This window comes from Spinacia oleracea, chromosome 6, assembly GCF_020520425.1.
Source record: "Spinacia oleracea cultivar Varoflay chromosome 6, BTI_SOV_V1, whole genome shotgun sequence".
Taxonomy (NCBI): Eukaryota; Viridiplantae; Streptophyta; class Magnoliopsida; order Caryophyllales; family Amaranthaceae; genus Spinacia; species Spinacia oleracea.
This window is the reverse complement of record NC_079492.1, coordinates 33,464,734-33,479,306: the sequence shown is the minus strand read 5'-3', so window position 1 is coordinate 33,479,306 and position 14,573 is coordinate 33,464,734.

The following is a 14,573-nucleotide window of genomic DNA, read 5'->3' as shown; positions in this document are numbered from 1 at the left end:
TTACGCGAGATTTTAACTGTTCTTTTTATCTTTTCTTCAATGTTGCAAATGCAAAGAGTGTTTGTAAGATGCAGCACCACGAGGGGTATACCTCGTGAGTACTTGGGGTTTGTGGAAAGGACTTAGTCGCGTGTGCCCCGTTCTTGTAGATGAATTCGGGGTTTCAGCCCCCTAATGTTTACCTTTGCTTTCTTTTCTCGCGGTGGAATTTTTTATGGCTTTTCAGAGTTCTCTGAAGCAATAGTGGAACTGTACGAACAGATATCTGTAGTGATTATCACGCATGTTTGATCCAGCTGGATGATCGGAGTTCTCATAAACTCGCGATGTTTTATTGCCCTATTAGTTTGAAGCAATTTTCAAGTTATAAGTAGTTAACCTTTCTTAGAGATGCGATGAGGGATTAGCAAATTAAGGTTTATTTTATGCAACTGAAGACTAGGATTTGCTCCCTATGACATATGTGTAGCATTAGCATCGAGAATTAGCGATAAAATCGACATTTCGAGCAGTTTTGAGGCGCTTTCTTCAAGCCCCCAAGCATAGTTGCGGGATTGTCTTTGTGCTATGATGCTTGGCATATGTTTTGCATGTTTGTGATGTCCAGGACGAACAAAAATCATCTGGCTATCGAGTTAATGAATAGCTTGAAACATACATGTTTAATGCAAGGTATGTCCAAGGAACGAGTAGTGATTTCTACTTGTCATTTTTCTTTGTACGTGTCGTATTAGGCGATAGAGCCCTGGTCAAGGTGGTCAATAAGTTGAAGTCTGCCCGTACCAAGGCTCGGGTGACTCTTTTTAGCCAGAGTGAGGCTCCAACCTGTATTTGAAGAAACAAACATAAAATGAGAGCATGCATAATTTGGGTTTAGGGTCAACAACATCTTTTTTGCAGCTTTAGCGGTTTTAGGTCTGTAGAAAGATACACTAGAGGAAAAATCCTTATAGGTGGCTCATCAAAGGTTGATCTTATCAAACAAGTGCAACCTTTAAGAAATAAAAAATTTAAAAAAAAATTTCCCTCCTAAACGTGAAGCGCAGCCTTTTCCCTAACATTTTGATCCCCTTCATTATTTTCTCTCTCGCAGTACACTCCTCCATACACGTACGGCTTCCAAATCATTCTCCTCCATAATTCATCACCGGCCATCATCACCACCGGCCATCATCACCACCGGCCAGCTTCACCACTTCTCAGTCACTCTTCGTCGGTCGTTCTTCGTAGTCATCTGCGACCTAGCCGATTAGTCATCTGCGACCTAGACTTCGATTAGCTTCATCAATTTTCTCTCTCTTCCTGCTCTTGGGTGTTTAGGGTTTTCGAATTCGATTAGTTAATAGTTAATTATGCTTCATATGATACTTTAGGGTTTAGGGTTTTCGAATTAAATGGATAATTTAGGGGTTAATCTTGGTTGGGGTTTTCGGTTTTGTTGATTTTTAATGGTCGTCATTTTTTGGAATTGCAGCAACAAAACATTTGGATAGGGGTATTGCTAAGTTTGTACTAATGGTTGTTGATTCTGAGCCGTTGGAGATTCTTCTCCATCTCCCGTTGTTGGCTGAAGATAAGGTATATTTTCATCGATTTGTTCATTGTTATTGTTAATCACGACGCAATTGGTTAAGTGTTTGTGTTGGTTTGTTTTCTCATTATGTGAATTGGGTTTAGGGAAGTGGACAAGTTTGGGATCATAGAACTACATTGGGTGGAATTTGTGCTAAATTTGTGTTGCAATCTCTGTGAATTGACTTTTCATTATATGGTCAGAAATACAAGATAAAATTAGGTTATAAATAATAACAACTACCTTGGGTGCAATTTGATGCAGAGGAGGAAAAATCAGAGCTTAAAGACACGATCAACATCCAAATCTAGTAGCTTGGACTCAGAGAAGCCATGTGTTTACCAAGAAGCGCCCCTAATCCTCAATGGTTCATCAGTTGAGCTTCCCGAACAAAAATCTGATGAAGACACTTTCACAGGGACCATGTCCTTAAGTAGGAGATCTTATTCGGATACAGAGAAATCCACTTATGATGAGTCTCACGTAATTGTGAATGATACTGGGGGAACACCTCGAAAGAGCAATGTTTCTCAAGATAGAACTGTTGAGTCCCTACCTTTAGATTGTAATTTTACTCTAGGCTGGGAGAATGAGGAAGGTGCTGATCAACAGGATAAAGAAATGAATATGTCCACAAATTTTGGGATGGAGGTCTTGTCAGCTAAGTCAACTTCATGCATTTTGTTGGATGATAGAGAATATTGGAAAAACCAGGTACTTTTTTTTAACCTTTTTTGTTCATTACATTAATTACACTTCAACCGTTCATCATTTAGGACTATTTCTATGGTTGTGTAATTTTGAACCAGCCATGTTACTACTAGATGCAGACAAAGGGAATACCTTATTACCTCTGGAGATCAAAATATGAATGTGAAACCCTTTTCTTGTATTTTGCTTTCATGTCTGTTAGCTTTAAATCAATCTTTAGCTTGGTAGATGTATATGATTTCTAGTTTCCCTGATGAAGCTTTTGAGGCATTAGGAAAAGTCTATGTTGCCTCAATAGGATGCAAACTTTCTAGGATGTTACCTTTTGAATAATACAATGTTGGTAGTGATTATTTAGGCTATTGGCAGAGACATCTACTTGAATTTCCAGCTACACAACGTTGTATTTAAGCTTCAGTTCATCTGGTAGATCGATGTAAAGCATACTTGATTTTATAGTCACTCTGCTTCACCAAGTTTATTTTGGCAATTTGGCCTTACCTGTTCATATTATTCATCAAGGAAGGTTTGTTGTTGTTGTTGTTGTTGTTGTTGTTTTGAATTTTGGAGGCTGCCTGTAGACACCTAAATCGTGTCTACCCATTCGGATGATGACGATACCATTATCCTTATTAGGCGGTTGGAGCAACTCCGTGCGGAAGTCCCAATTGCTAAGAACATTTCCAAAATCCAAGAGCCAAAGTCCAATCCCCGAGGCCGTTCCCATTCCGAAACTTGGTACAAAATACAATTTCCGAAAATCAATTTCAAAATCAAAGTACAATCTCACCCAATGGACTATCCCAGTGGTTTTACAAGGCCTTTTCCAGTCGAAATGACATTAAGCAACACAAATTCGGGCGCCAACCCACAAAATCGAGCAAGCCGGGCCTCGTCCCGTAAATTCAAATTCAAAAACCCGAAACGGCTTGTTTTTAGACGCAAACCAAGCCTTAATACCCAAGAAATCACTACGTGCCAACTTCGTACAATTCGTACAAAGGTACACCATTACAAGCCAAAAGCAAGGACGACATCTTTCGTCCTTGTTTGGCAGCTTCTAAGCCACGTCAGCAGCGCCTGGCGCTGGCAGCTGCGCTGGACGCTGGCGTGGGCTGGCGTTTAGCAGCAAATTTTCCTATTTAAACCCCTAATTCTGAGAATTATGGGTAACAAAAATTGCCACTCAAATCAAAATACAAAAATCCTCCAAAATCACATACAATTTCCAAGTTCTAAGCAATTGGGAGCTCTAAAAGGAATTCTTGCCTAAACCTAAGTAGGTAATTATGAATCCCAACACTAATCTATCATGTTTCCTTGATTTTCTCTTTCAAAAATGATTAGTAAGTTGGTCTTTTTAATCTTAAAAGTGTCACTTACAACAATCATACATTTCTTACAAAATCCAAACTTTATGTGATACAAAAATGCAAACTTTCAAGATTCAATCACTACTACAAAAACTCACATTCACGACCAAACATTACGACCATAAGCGTTTCTCGTCGTAAAAAATCAATATCAACGACGAGATTTAGAAGTGGTCGCAAAAAGTTTCATTAGTTACGACCAGCCTTTAATCTCGATGTAATTATAAATATTCTCGTCGTAAAAAATATGAAAATTCATCTAAAAATAAAGCGTGATTTTTTCTCGGGTCTGCAATAAAATCTACGACGACCAAAGTTTTAATTACGACAAGTAACTCGTCGTAATTGTGAAAATTATTATTATTTTTTTAGAAAAAGCTCCAAGTTAGCAGAAGAACAAAAAAAAAGAATATGAACAAGCAAAACAAAACCCTTGTCTCTTTCGTATCTTCTCTCCTCTCTCCACCAAAATGGTAGCCAAATTCTTGATACCCTAATTCTCACTACTAAACGGTGTGAATTTCTCCCCCAAACCTCAATTTTTTGCTCTATTCGAATAGATCCAGTCATAATTCGTAGTTTGAATTCAGTCATATTGAGTGGGAGATTTCAATTTGCTTTTCAATTAGCGAATTCTGAAGATAGGTGTGAAATTGGCTCTCCTTCGAGGAGTTGGAACCGTTTTAGAGGTATGAATAGTTTTTAATTGTGTTAATTATGCTTTATTTTCCTTTTCATTACTATCACCAACCCTCAATCCCAATGAACTAGCAATTTCGAAAGTGGGTCTTCTAGTACTACATGAGTTAATCAAATTGGGGATATTCACATTGGCTTGATGTTGTTTTTAGGTAATTTTACTGTATAAGTAGAAAATGATGTTTTGGCTTTGGAATAAGACCCAAAGATGTACGAGGCCCTTTACCTACTAGAGCAGATCTTACATCAAGGGCCCATGAGAAACAAAAAGAAAATGATGATCTTCGAAAACGCATGGATGAAATGGAAAAAGTTCGTCAAGCAGATCTTGAGAAGATGAGTGCTTTAGAAGAGAAATTCAACTTGTTCCTAGCAGCCTATATGCAACAGCCTAGCTTTGGTGACCAAGAAATTCCTGATGATAGTTAAAGATTAAGGTACGAAAAATTCTAATTGTACCCATTATATTTACCATTTATTTTTAGTTTTACTCTTGATAGTTCCAAAAGTCAATTATGATGGAAAAAGGGGAATATCAGCTAGTAATCATTTTAAATCGTAAATTTTCTAAAATAGTTATAAACTCTCCTATGATATTATTTTTTATCATTTAATTGCATGCACTCTGACCTATGATAGTATCATGTATAGTTCAAATTACTAGTAAGTAGTAACTTACATGATATAGAAAAAAGGTAGAGAAGCATATACTTGTCAAATATCATCCGTTCATGTCCATGAAGGTGAAACCTATATACTTCTGTTTGTGTGCTTCTCCTGAGTTGTTCCTATACCTGATTTTGGAAAAAAAGTTCTTGCTAAATTTTGTTTTAAACATCTTAATCAGTTACCTTCTTGAATACGCTTAGGTTTGTGAAGTTCTGAACCCTCATTTATTTTATTCCTTGGTGTTCAATGCTTGATCTCGTTGCTTCGCCTTAGATGGTAATTAAATTTATGTTCTTGTTAATATGAAAAATTGGTATTCCATCCTTTAAGATAAATATCTCCGTGTAGAATTGGATAATACATGTTCTAGGTTTAATTGGACGTAGTGAATAAAGAAGTAAAGTGTATTTGATCACTCTTTATTTATTTTTCTTGCTCTAATCGTAGTCATTTGTTATATTTTCTAATATTTAAATCATATTCATTTGTTTTTTTGTCCATCTTGATCATTCCTATTTTACGTATGAATGCAGGTAGTTGATGACTATATATTATAGCATTATATTCAGCATATATATAATTGTTCAAGGCTTAACGGAGAGGGCTTAATGTGGAGATTGGTTGTGTCCTCCATCTAATTGTAGCTTGTAATATTTTTGGCATACTCTAATTTTAGCTTACAAATGTAATAGGGCTTGTGTTTTTGTATTAGTAAACAACATATATCATTTTGTTGGGTAACGTACTGTTATGAACATATTATTGTTAAATGAAAATTACAATATTTGAGGTCATTATATTATGGTGTATTATATTGTAATATTTGGTTTCACGGGTTTTTAGATTTATTAATATATCTGGTACATAAAATAGAATCATGGGACCCAAAATAATGGTCGCAAGAAAAGTAATTAGGTTCATTCTTGTCGTTAATTGCAAATCTTTTTACGACGAGAAATACGGTCGTAGTTATAAAGTTGTAGGTCGTAAAAGATAAGTCTTTTAACCACTAAAAACAATAGTTGCGACGAGAAATCTCGTCGTAGATAAAATTAATTACGACGAGATTATATTCTCGTTGTAAAAAATTACTTGCGACGACCATACCAATCTCGTCGTAAAAGTGTCCAATACCTTTCGCGACGGAGCCTATAGCGACGGCTTGCGACCATACGGATTTCTCGTCGTAAAAGGCCTTTTACGACCAAAATGGGTCTTTTTACGACCGAATTACTTGTCGTTGATGAGAGTTTTTCTTGTAGTGAATGATGTTCAAGGTTGTTTGTAATCACTTCCTTGAACTAGAATCATCTTCAAAATATGGAGTAATCAAAGATGATGCCTTTCTAATGTTTAAAGGTTTAATCTTTGAGATTCAAGACTCCACTTTTCAAATTTCAAGTTCAAGTTTCAAGATCCAATAATATTTAGGGTTGTTTGTAATCACTTCCCTAAACTAGGATCATTTCAAAATAAGAGCATATCAAAGACCAAACCTTTTCAACATTAAAAGGTCTAATCTTTGAGATTCAAGACTCTTAAGTTCAATATTTCAAGTTCAAGTTCAATATTTCAAAGTTCAACATTTCAAAGTTCAATATTTCAAGATTCAAACCTTTCAAGTTCAATTTCTATGTGCAAATCTAGGATACTTTGGGATGAACAACTTGTCCTAAAGTTGAGATTTTTGACTTTGAATCCGTGTCGAACGCACTTATTTTTATGAAGTCGTTTGGCGTTCGGATCTCATGTGCTTAAGTTCAATTTCAATATTGCAATTTCAATATCGCACCTTTCAATTACGCACTTTCAATTATGCAATTTCAATAACGCAATTCAATTCCGCACTTTCAATTATGCAATTTCAATAACGCATTTCAATTCCGCACTTTCAATTATGCAACTTTACTTGCCTAGTCCTTCTAGGCAATGTGGTTTCCCACCTAGTCTATTTCTAGGTGGTGATGTATTTTACTAATTCCGCACTTATTTTCTATTGTGATGTTGCTTTACTTGTTTATTGCTTTCATCACCTCACATGCTAATACAACAAAATACAAGGTTACACCACGCTTAACAAAGATAATTTCGTGGACAAACCGATCTTAGGTTCCCTTAAATTAACTTTAAAGCAAAGTGGTCACAATACAAAGTAGAAATTCTATTTGTTCTAAATTCAAACCCACATAGTCTAAACTAGGGTATTTTCGAACATGTTGTGCCACACATTTGAATTATTTCTAAAGCTCACGGAATAAGCATCTCGTTCCCTTGCCCGGATCTCACCCATCCGTTTCTAAGATTCAATGCCTTATCCTAATAGAGTCACTTTTTTGTCTTTCCAAACGAGACCCTACATAATGTTTGGTGGCGACTCCTTCAAAATACAAAGATACAAAGGTTCTAAAACCGCCCCCGTAGGAAGGGAAAAAGCAACGAAAATACCCCCTATAATGCCATACAGATAACTCTTGTTTTACCCGTTCTTCTAGAAAAATATCATCCTAGTATTACATATTCTTTGTAATGGTTCTGTAGTCTATTTCAAGTCTCCTATTTTCATTTTGTAAATGTCTTTGCAGTTGAAAAACAAAACCAATGCTGTGAGTTTATTGGAAGGGCCAGAGGCTTGTAGTCAGGTTCAAAATTTAACTATGGAGGTAGCAGAACATTGGTCAGTTCAAGTAGAGAATGATACCCATGGTTAGTTAAAAAAACACATTTTTTTTACTGGCTCTCATTTAAATCTGAACTAGAGCTCAACTTAGCCCATCTTGATCACTAGTTGAGTTGAGAATATTACATTTGAGCTCATATTGTATTTACCTGCGTGATTGAATCCTGGTGCAAGGTATCCTTCAATCAGCTTCTGATAAATGTTGGTTTAATTCTAGTTTACTTGATCGTGTTGCATGAACACTTACTTTTACCATCTGTTTATGGAACATGAAACTCCATCAAGTAACATCAACAAATAAAACTAGGCGAATCAACCTTATTGATCTTGTTGCAATGTGAAGAGATAAACAAGTTGATGCCGCAAGAGAGTTTGAAAGGGAGCGAAATGAACTAAAGAGTTCTTTGTCACAGTTTGGGTAAGATCTATTACATTATGTTTTTCGTTACATGTTGTACTTGACTATTTGTCTTAAACGAGAGTGTAGAATTTTCAAAATGGAGAAAGCTCTGCTGCTGTTGTTGTTGCTCTGCTACTGCTTATGTACTGCTTCTGCTATACTGTTGTTGTTGTTGTTGTTGTTGTTGTTGTTGTTGTTGTTGTTGTTGTTGTTGTGGGTCTTCTCTTCTATGTATTTCTATGTTCTTCTCTTTTGTTCTGCTTTTCTCGGCTTTGTACTGCTCTGCTAATACTTCTATACTGCTCTATACTACTGCTGTAGTTGCTGCTGCAGTTGGCTTTATACTGTTGCTGTTGTGGCTGCTGCAGTGGGCTGTATATTGCTGCTGTTATTGTTGCTGCACAGAAGATCAGTAGATCATTAGAGCAGTAGCAGATCAATCGAGAATCAACCATAACATGATAAAAGTATAGCTTAAGGTCTCATATAATACAACCAGCACTAAATCATGATGTAAGAACACCTAAACTAATCCTAAATCATTAAAAAGAAAATCATTATTGTTGTGAATTGTGTAGATATTGTTTAAAATAATAAGTATTAGGTTTCCAATCCTCATTCTCATCTACTTTGGTCAATTTATGCACATTTAAGGCTCGTTTGATCGTTATATGTCATATTTTGACTAAAATAGCCGTTTTCGCTCCCAACTCTCCAATAATGAACCAAAATAGGAATACTAAACCTTTTGAATGTTTAATACACTTAGTATTAGGTTTCCAATCCTCATTCTCATCTACTTTGGTCAATTTATGCATATTTGAGGCTCGTTCGATCGTTATGTGTTATATTTTGACTAAAATAGCCGTTTTCGCTCCCAACTCTAAACTAATGAACCAAAATAGGAATTCTTAACCCTTTACATGTTTAAAATACTTATTATTATGTTCCCACTCCTCATTTTCATCTACTTTGGTCAATTTAAGCACATTTAAGGCTCGTCCGATCCTTACATGTCATATTTTGACTAAAATAGCCGTTTTCTCTCCCAACTATCAACTAATGAACCAAAATAGGAATTCTTAACCCTTTACATGTTTAAAATAATTAGTCTTAGGTTACCAATCCTCATTATCACTTACTTTGGTCAATTGAAGCACATTTGAGGCTTGTTCGATCGTGTTGTGTGTCATATTTTGACTAAAATAGCCGTTTTCGCTCCCAACTCTCAACTAATGAACCAAAATAGGAATTCTTAACCCTTTACAAGTTTAAAATACTTAGTATTAGGTTTCAAATCTTTATTCTCATCAACTTTGGTTTCTAATCCTTATTCTCATCTACTTTGGTTCTTTTATTGATATTTGGGATCGAAAATGCCATTTTTGGCCAAATATGACATATATCGAGCCAAATGAGCCTTAGATGTGCATAAAGAACTTTAAATGAATCTTAGTGACCTCTAACTAAGCATATGAAACATAAAAAAGGTTTAGAGAGTGTCATTAGGTTCATTTGTTGATATTTGGGATCGAAAATGCCATTTTTGGCTAAATATGACCTATATCGGGCCAAATGAGCCTTAGATGTGCATAAAGAACTTGAAATGAATCTTAGTAACCTCTATCTAATCATATCAAACATGAATAAAAAAGATTTAGAAAGTTTTCTTAGGTTCATTTGTTGATATTTGGAATTGAAAATGCCAGTTTTGGCCAAATATGACATATATCGAGCCAAATGAGCCTTAGATGTGCATAAAGAACTTGAAATGAGTTTCATAAATATATAACTAATAATATAAATCATGAAAAACGTTTAGAATATGGAAATAGGTTCGTTTGTTGGTAGTTGGGATCGAAAATGCCATTTTTGGCCATAAATGACCTATATCGACCCAAATGACCCATGGGCGTGCATAAAGAACTTGAAAAGAGTCTTATAATCATATAACTAATAATATGGATCATGAAAAATGTTTATAATATAGAAATAGGTTCCTTTGTTGGTAGTTGGGATTGAAAATGCCATTTTTGGCCATAAATGACCTATATCGACCCAAATGACCCATAGGCGTGCATAACGAACTTGAAATGAGTCTTATAAACATATAACTAATCATATGAATCATGAAAAAGTTTTAGAATGTGGATATAGGTTCATTTATTGGTAGTCGGGATCGAAAATGCCATTTTTGGCCATAAATGACCTATATCGACCCAAATGACCCACAGGCGTGCATAACGAACTTGAAATGGGTCTTATAAACATATAACTTAAATGGGTCTTATAAATATTTTTGGCCAAATATGATCTATATCGAGCGAAATGAGCCTTAGATGTGCATAAAGAACTTGAAATGCACCTTAGTAAACTCAGAAAGTTGTTTTCGCTACCAATAAAATTTCTATTTTCGCATATGAAACTTAATTTAATTTATTGGTTTTCATGTACGTTGTTCATTTAAAGGTTTTCAAAACTCCAAGGGAGGGGCCCTTTACCAAAGAGGAGTTGGATAAAGTCGAGAAAAGTGGGCTACTTACTTCAACAATTGTGAACTACCCTCGGTGTAAATAGAGCAGGCTTGTAGTTATCCGTAACTCTTACATTACTTTGTTATTTATTGATTTAATTAATTACATTTGAATTAATTCGGTAATATTATTGGAAATTTGTAATTTATATCATTTTTGAGGAATGTCAAGCTGATGTTTGGTGAAACAATATTCTATAAATTATAATGCAGAATTTTATATTGCAAAATCAGAAATTATATTGCAGAATCAGGAATTATATTGCAGAATTAAAAAAAAAAAGAAACTCAAAAGTTGCCCTTGTTTGAAACAAGAGAAACTCATGTGAAGCTTATAAGTTGCCCTTGTTGCAAACAAGATCAACTTATGTGAAGCTTATAAGTTGCCCTTGTTAAGGGCAACTTTTGATAATTTGCCAAAAGTGACCCAACCATATGTTGCCCTTATAAAGGGCAACTTATAAGCCTATTTTAAGGGCAACTTATGATGAATTTTCCTCTAGTGATATCAGTTAAAACTTGCGGATTTAATTCCAAATTATTCGCAATGGGAAAGTATTGCATGTATGTTCGATCATTTGTCAAGGAAGAGAATGAACGTGTTGGCTAAGCTAGCCCCCCCCCCCCCCCCAGTATAAAGCAGAGCAAAGGTTTTTCTTTTTTTGAATTATGGGAAGGTGCGTCCAAACTTGATTGCTTAACCTGGAAATGAACAAACTGACTAAGATAGAGTTCATATCCAACTTTGTTTTTTTTTTCCAAAAAGGTTTTGAAAACATAAAATAAGAAGTAGAGTTCATATTTAAAAGCATATGGAGAATATTAGATTTCAAGGAAGTCATTGACAATGAGGTCGCATGACAATGCAGTCGTATGGTTCAGTATAAATCTGAGGTCGACCGTCTCTTTTTATCGTATAGGGTTCAGAAGCTTTCACTTGGATTGTTAGCCGTAGTACTTGCAGATTATTTATTGGTTGCTCAATTTAGTATGAAGTTTTAGATGCTCAAAGTTCAAGAGGGTGAAAGACATTCTTGAATGAAGAGATGGTAAGGATAGTAAGTGCTACCCTTTGCTGTTCATAAAGAATGCTTGATTGTCTTACTTAGTTTTTTTTGGCAATGATTAAGAAGATGTAGATGCGGCTTTTATTTAAGGAAATTATTTATATATTCGAATGACAGGAAAAAAGTTATTTAAGAATATTTATGCTTCTTTTTGGAAGTTGTGCCTAAAGAGGCGAGTTGCTTATATTTTTTGGCAAAATAATCAGGTTGATAATAGAATCATGTGCCTAATTAACAAGACTTTTAGCACTTTTGCATTTATTGACTTAAGTTGAATGTCACGGATCAATGTTTTAGTCACTTTTAGCCAGAGTGGGCTGAGTTCGTTTTGTTCAGAATAGACTTCCATAATGAATTTGGACTAAAGTGGCCGCGCCTTTAGGGGTTGCATACGTATCCAGGTTGGAATCAGGGCTTACGTAGTTCTGGTTTTTGATTCTGAGTCATTCTTTCATTATAAATTCATTTTGATTTGTGCGAAATTGCATAAAAATAATCGGATGCATTAAAAAAATTGGATTGTGCATGGACGTATCCCCCAATTGTTCGGATTTTTCTGTAAAAGTGTAGGAATAATTCAAAACACTTAAGCACAGGCGTTGGAAAAATCCAGCGCACAACTTGCATGCGCTATAATTTTCTAGCGCTCATATGGAAAGGGCTGGTATTTCTAGCGGTTAGTATGCGCGGTTTTCACAAGATTCAATTTATTTTCACGTTTCGTTTTCTAGTTAATTTCGCAAAGTTTAATAACTTCTTATTGCCGAGTAATTGGTGCTCGGGTTTCAGGTATTCCCGAGTGGGGATTTCTTTTTTCTTTTTGCAATTTAAGAAAGACTTATGTTTATTACTTCACCTCAAAGAGGGCTTTTCCGGGGTTGTAATGTGGTTAAGCTTCGGGTGGAAGAAATGATTAAGGCTCAAAATTCCCCCATTATACCCTTAGCTAAATTGCCAACTAGACTTAGTGTTTAACCTTGTTGGTCTTGGTAGAACTTCATCACTGTCTGTTCTTCATATTTTAGTTAAAGGACTTTTGACTTGACCGGTTACTTCATAGTATTCTTGGATTCCTTATTTTTAATGGTCCTTGATGTGTAGTCCTTTTTACTTGATTAGTTCCCTTTCCTTGTCCATATCACTTTCATAGCGTACTCCCATCCCTAGGTTCGGATTAGTGTGGGTTGAATAAAAAGGCTCCTTCAGAAGAGGTTCAACATGGCTAACAATAAAGTGGTTCATTGATTCTTGGTCAAGGGAAAGGAAATTTTTAAAGGTTGCAAGTTGCCTCTTGTGTGGTGAATTATATCTTTCAGAAATCGTTAAGGTGGACTGAGTGAGCCCCCAGTTGTTGGTCCTGAGATGGATCCTCTTTTTTTGAAGTTAATGGGCTATGTTGGAGGCCCAAGTGAGTGAGTATTTGCGAGCTCTTTCATGTAAAGTGCGGAATAAGTTTTGCCATTTGTTTTGTGTTTCGAATAATTTTCCTTTTGTTTGTTCATTGCTTTTAAAACTTTTATGGTAAGACAATCGAGGATGTACTTGAAAGAGAAGTTTTATTGTTTTTGGATAAAAGTACATTAGTAGAGGCTTGACAACAATTTAGCCTCTTATTCTATTTTAGGAACGGAATGGAAAGGAGAATGAAATAGAATTAGTTTGTAGTGCTAGATTCTAAGTCTGAGCTTCTTTGAACTTTGAGTCTGCATCTTCGAGCTTTGAATGATCTTTAGTCTTCAGTGCAGCCAACATTCTAGTTTGTAGCTTCGCGTTTCCAGTCCAGTAGAGATTCGCTTATGAGTCTGCCATTCTGAACGTTCTGGTGGTGGAATGTTAGATATGGTAGAGGGTAAGTATGCCATAGTTGTCCCAAATGTTGTTTGGTACTAAAGGAATGCTATGAAAAGTCAATTAAGTTTTAAAACACTAAAGTTGAGTGTTTGATTTTAATTGGAGTGTGTAGACGCCTACTTTTGTCCCCATTCCCGAAAGGGAAGGTTCGATAATGAGAACATAAATCTCCACTTGGCAACGCATCTCCTATAAAATAACGAATCTCAATCACCCTTTCATTTCAGCCAAAGCTACTATTTATAGAAACCTGCTAAGAATAGTAACTGCCGTAAAAGGTAGTTGTTAAAAGTTGCAAAGTCATAAAAGATAGAAATCTGTCAGAATTAGGTGTTGCACTCCAACATAAATCCTAAAAGAGATAGAATTTGCATTCCTGGTATAATTCGAAAATAAGAGTTACGTATTAATTAAATTCCTAACGAACCTAGAGTTCGTAACGGGCCTAGACGCATTCCGTCATAAGTTAATACGCACTAAAAGACTCGGATAAATATCAAAAGCTCCGTATTCTAAGAGTCCAAATTTGACAAAGAACTCGGCCCAGATCTCATTTTCAACGCCTGGATCTGGGCGCCGAAATCTTCGGCGCCCAGCCCTGGGCGCTGAAAATGCCTGGGGCCGTTTTATCTCCAGATTCTTTTTGGATTCGTATCTTAAAATATATCTTTCCACACACTCTTTTCCTATAAATACAGCCTAAAACCGACGTGAAAATAACACACAATTCCATAACCTGAGTATTGACTCTAGCCTTAAGCCTAAGCCTCACGCTGCAAAATTGATCCAGCGTTCTGTCGCAATCGACCCAAAAGTCGAACAGAACGCGTCCTGCCCCTTGTAGCTTGATGAATTAAGCCTAAATACTGGAACATTGCTTAGAAACCCGAGATTCGTTAAATAAAAGGAGAAATAGCAAAGCCAAGTGGTTAGTTTTCTGAGAACCACAACGCACCTCTCAAGGGTGCGTTGTAATGTGTCCCTCATATGATTTAATCGCTTTTATGACCCTTTTATAAA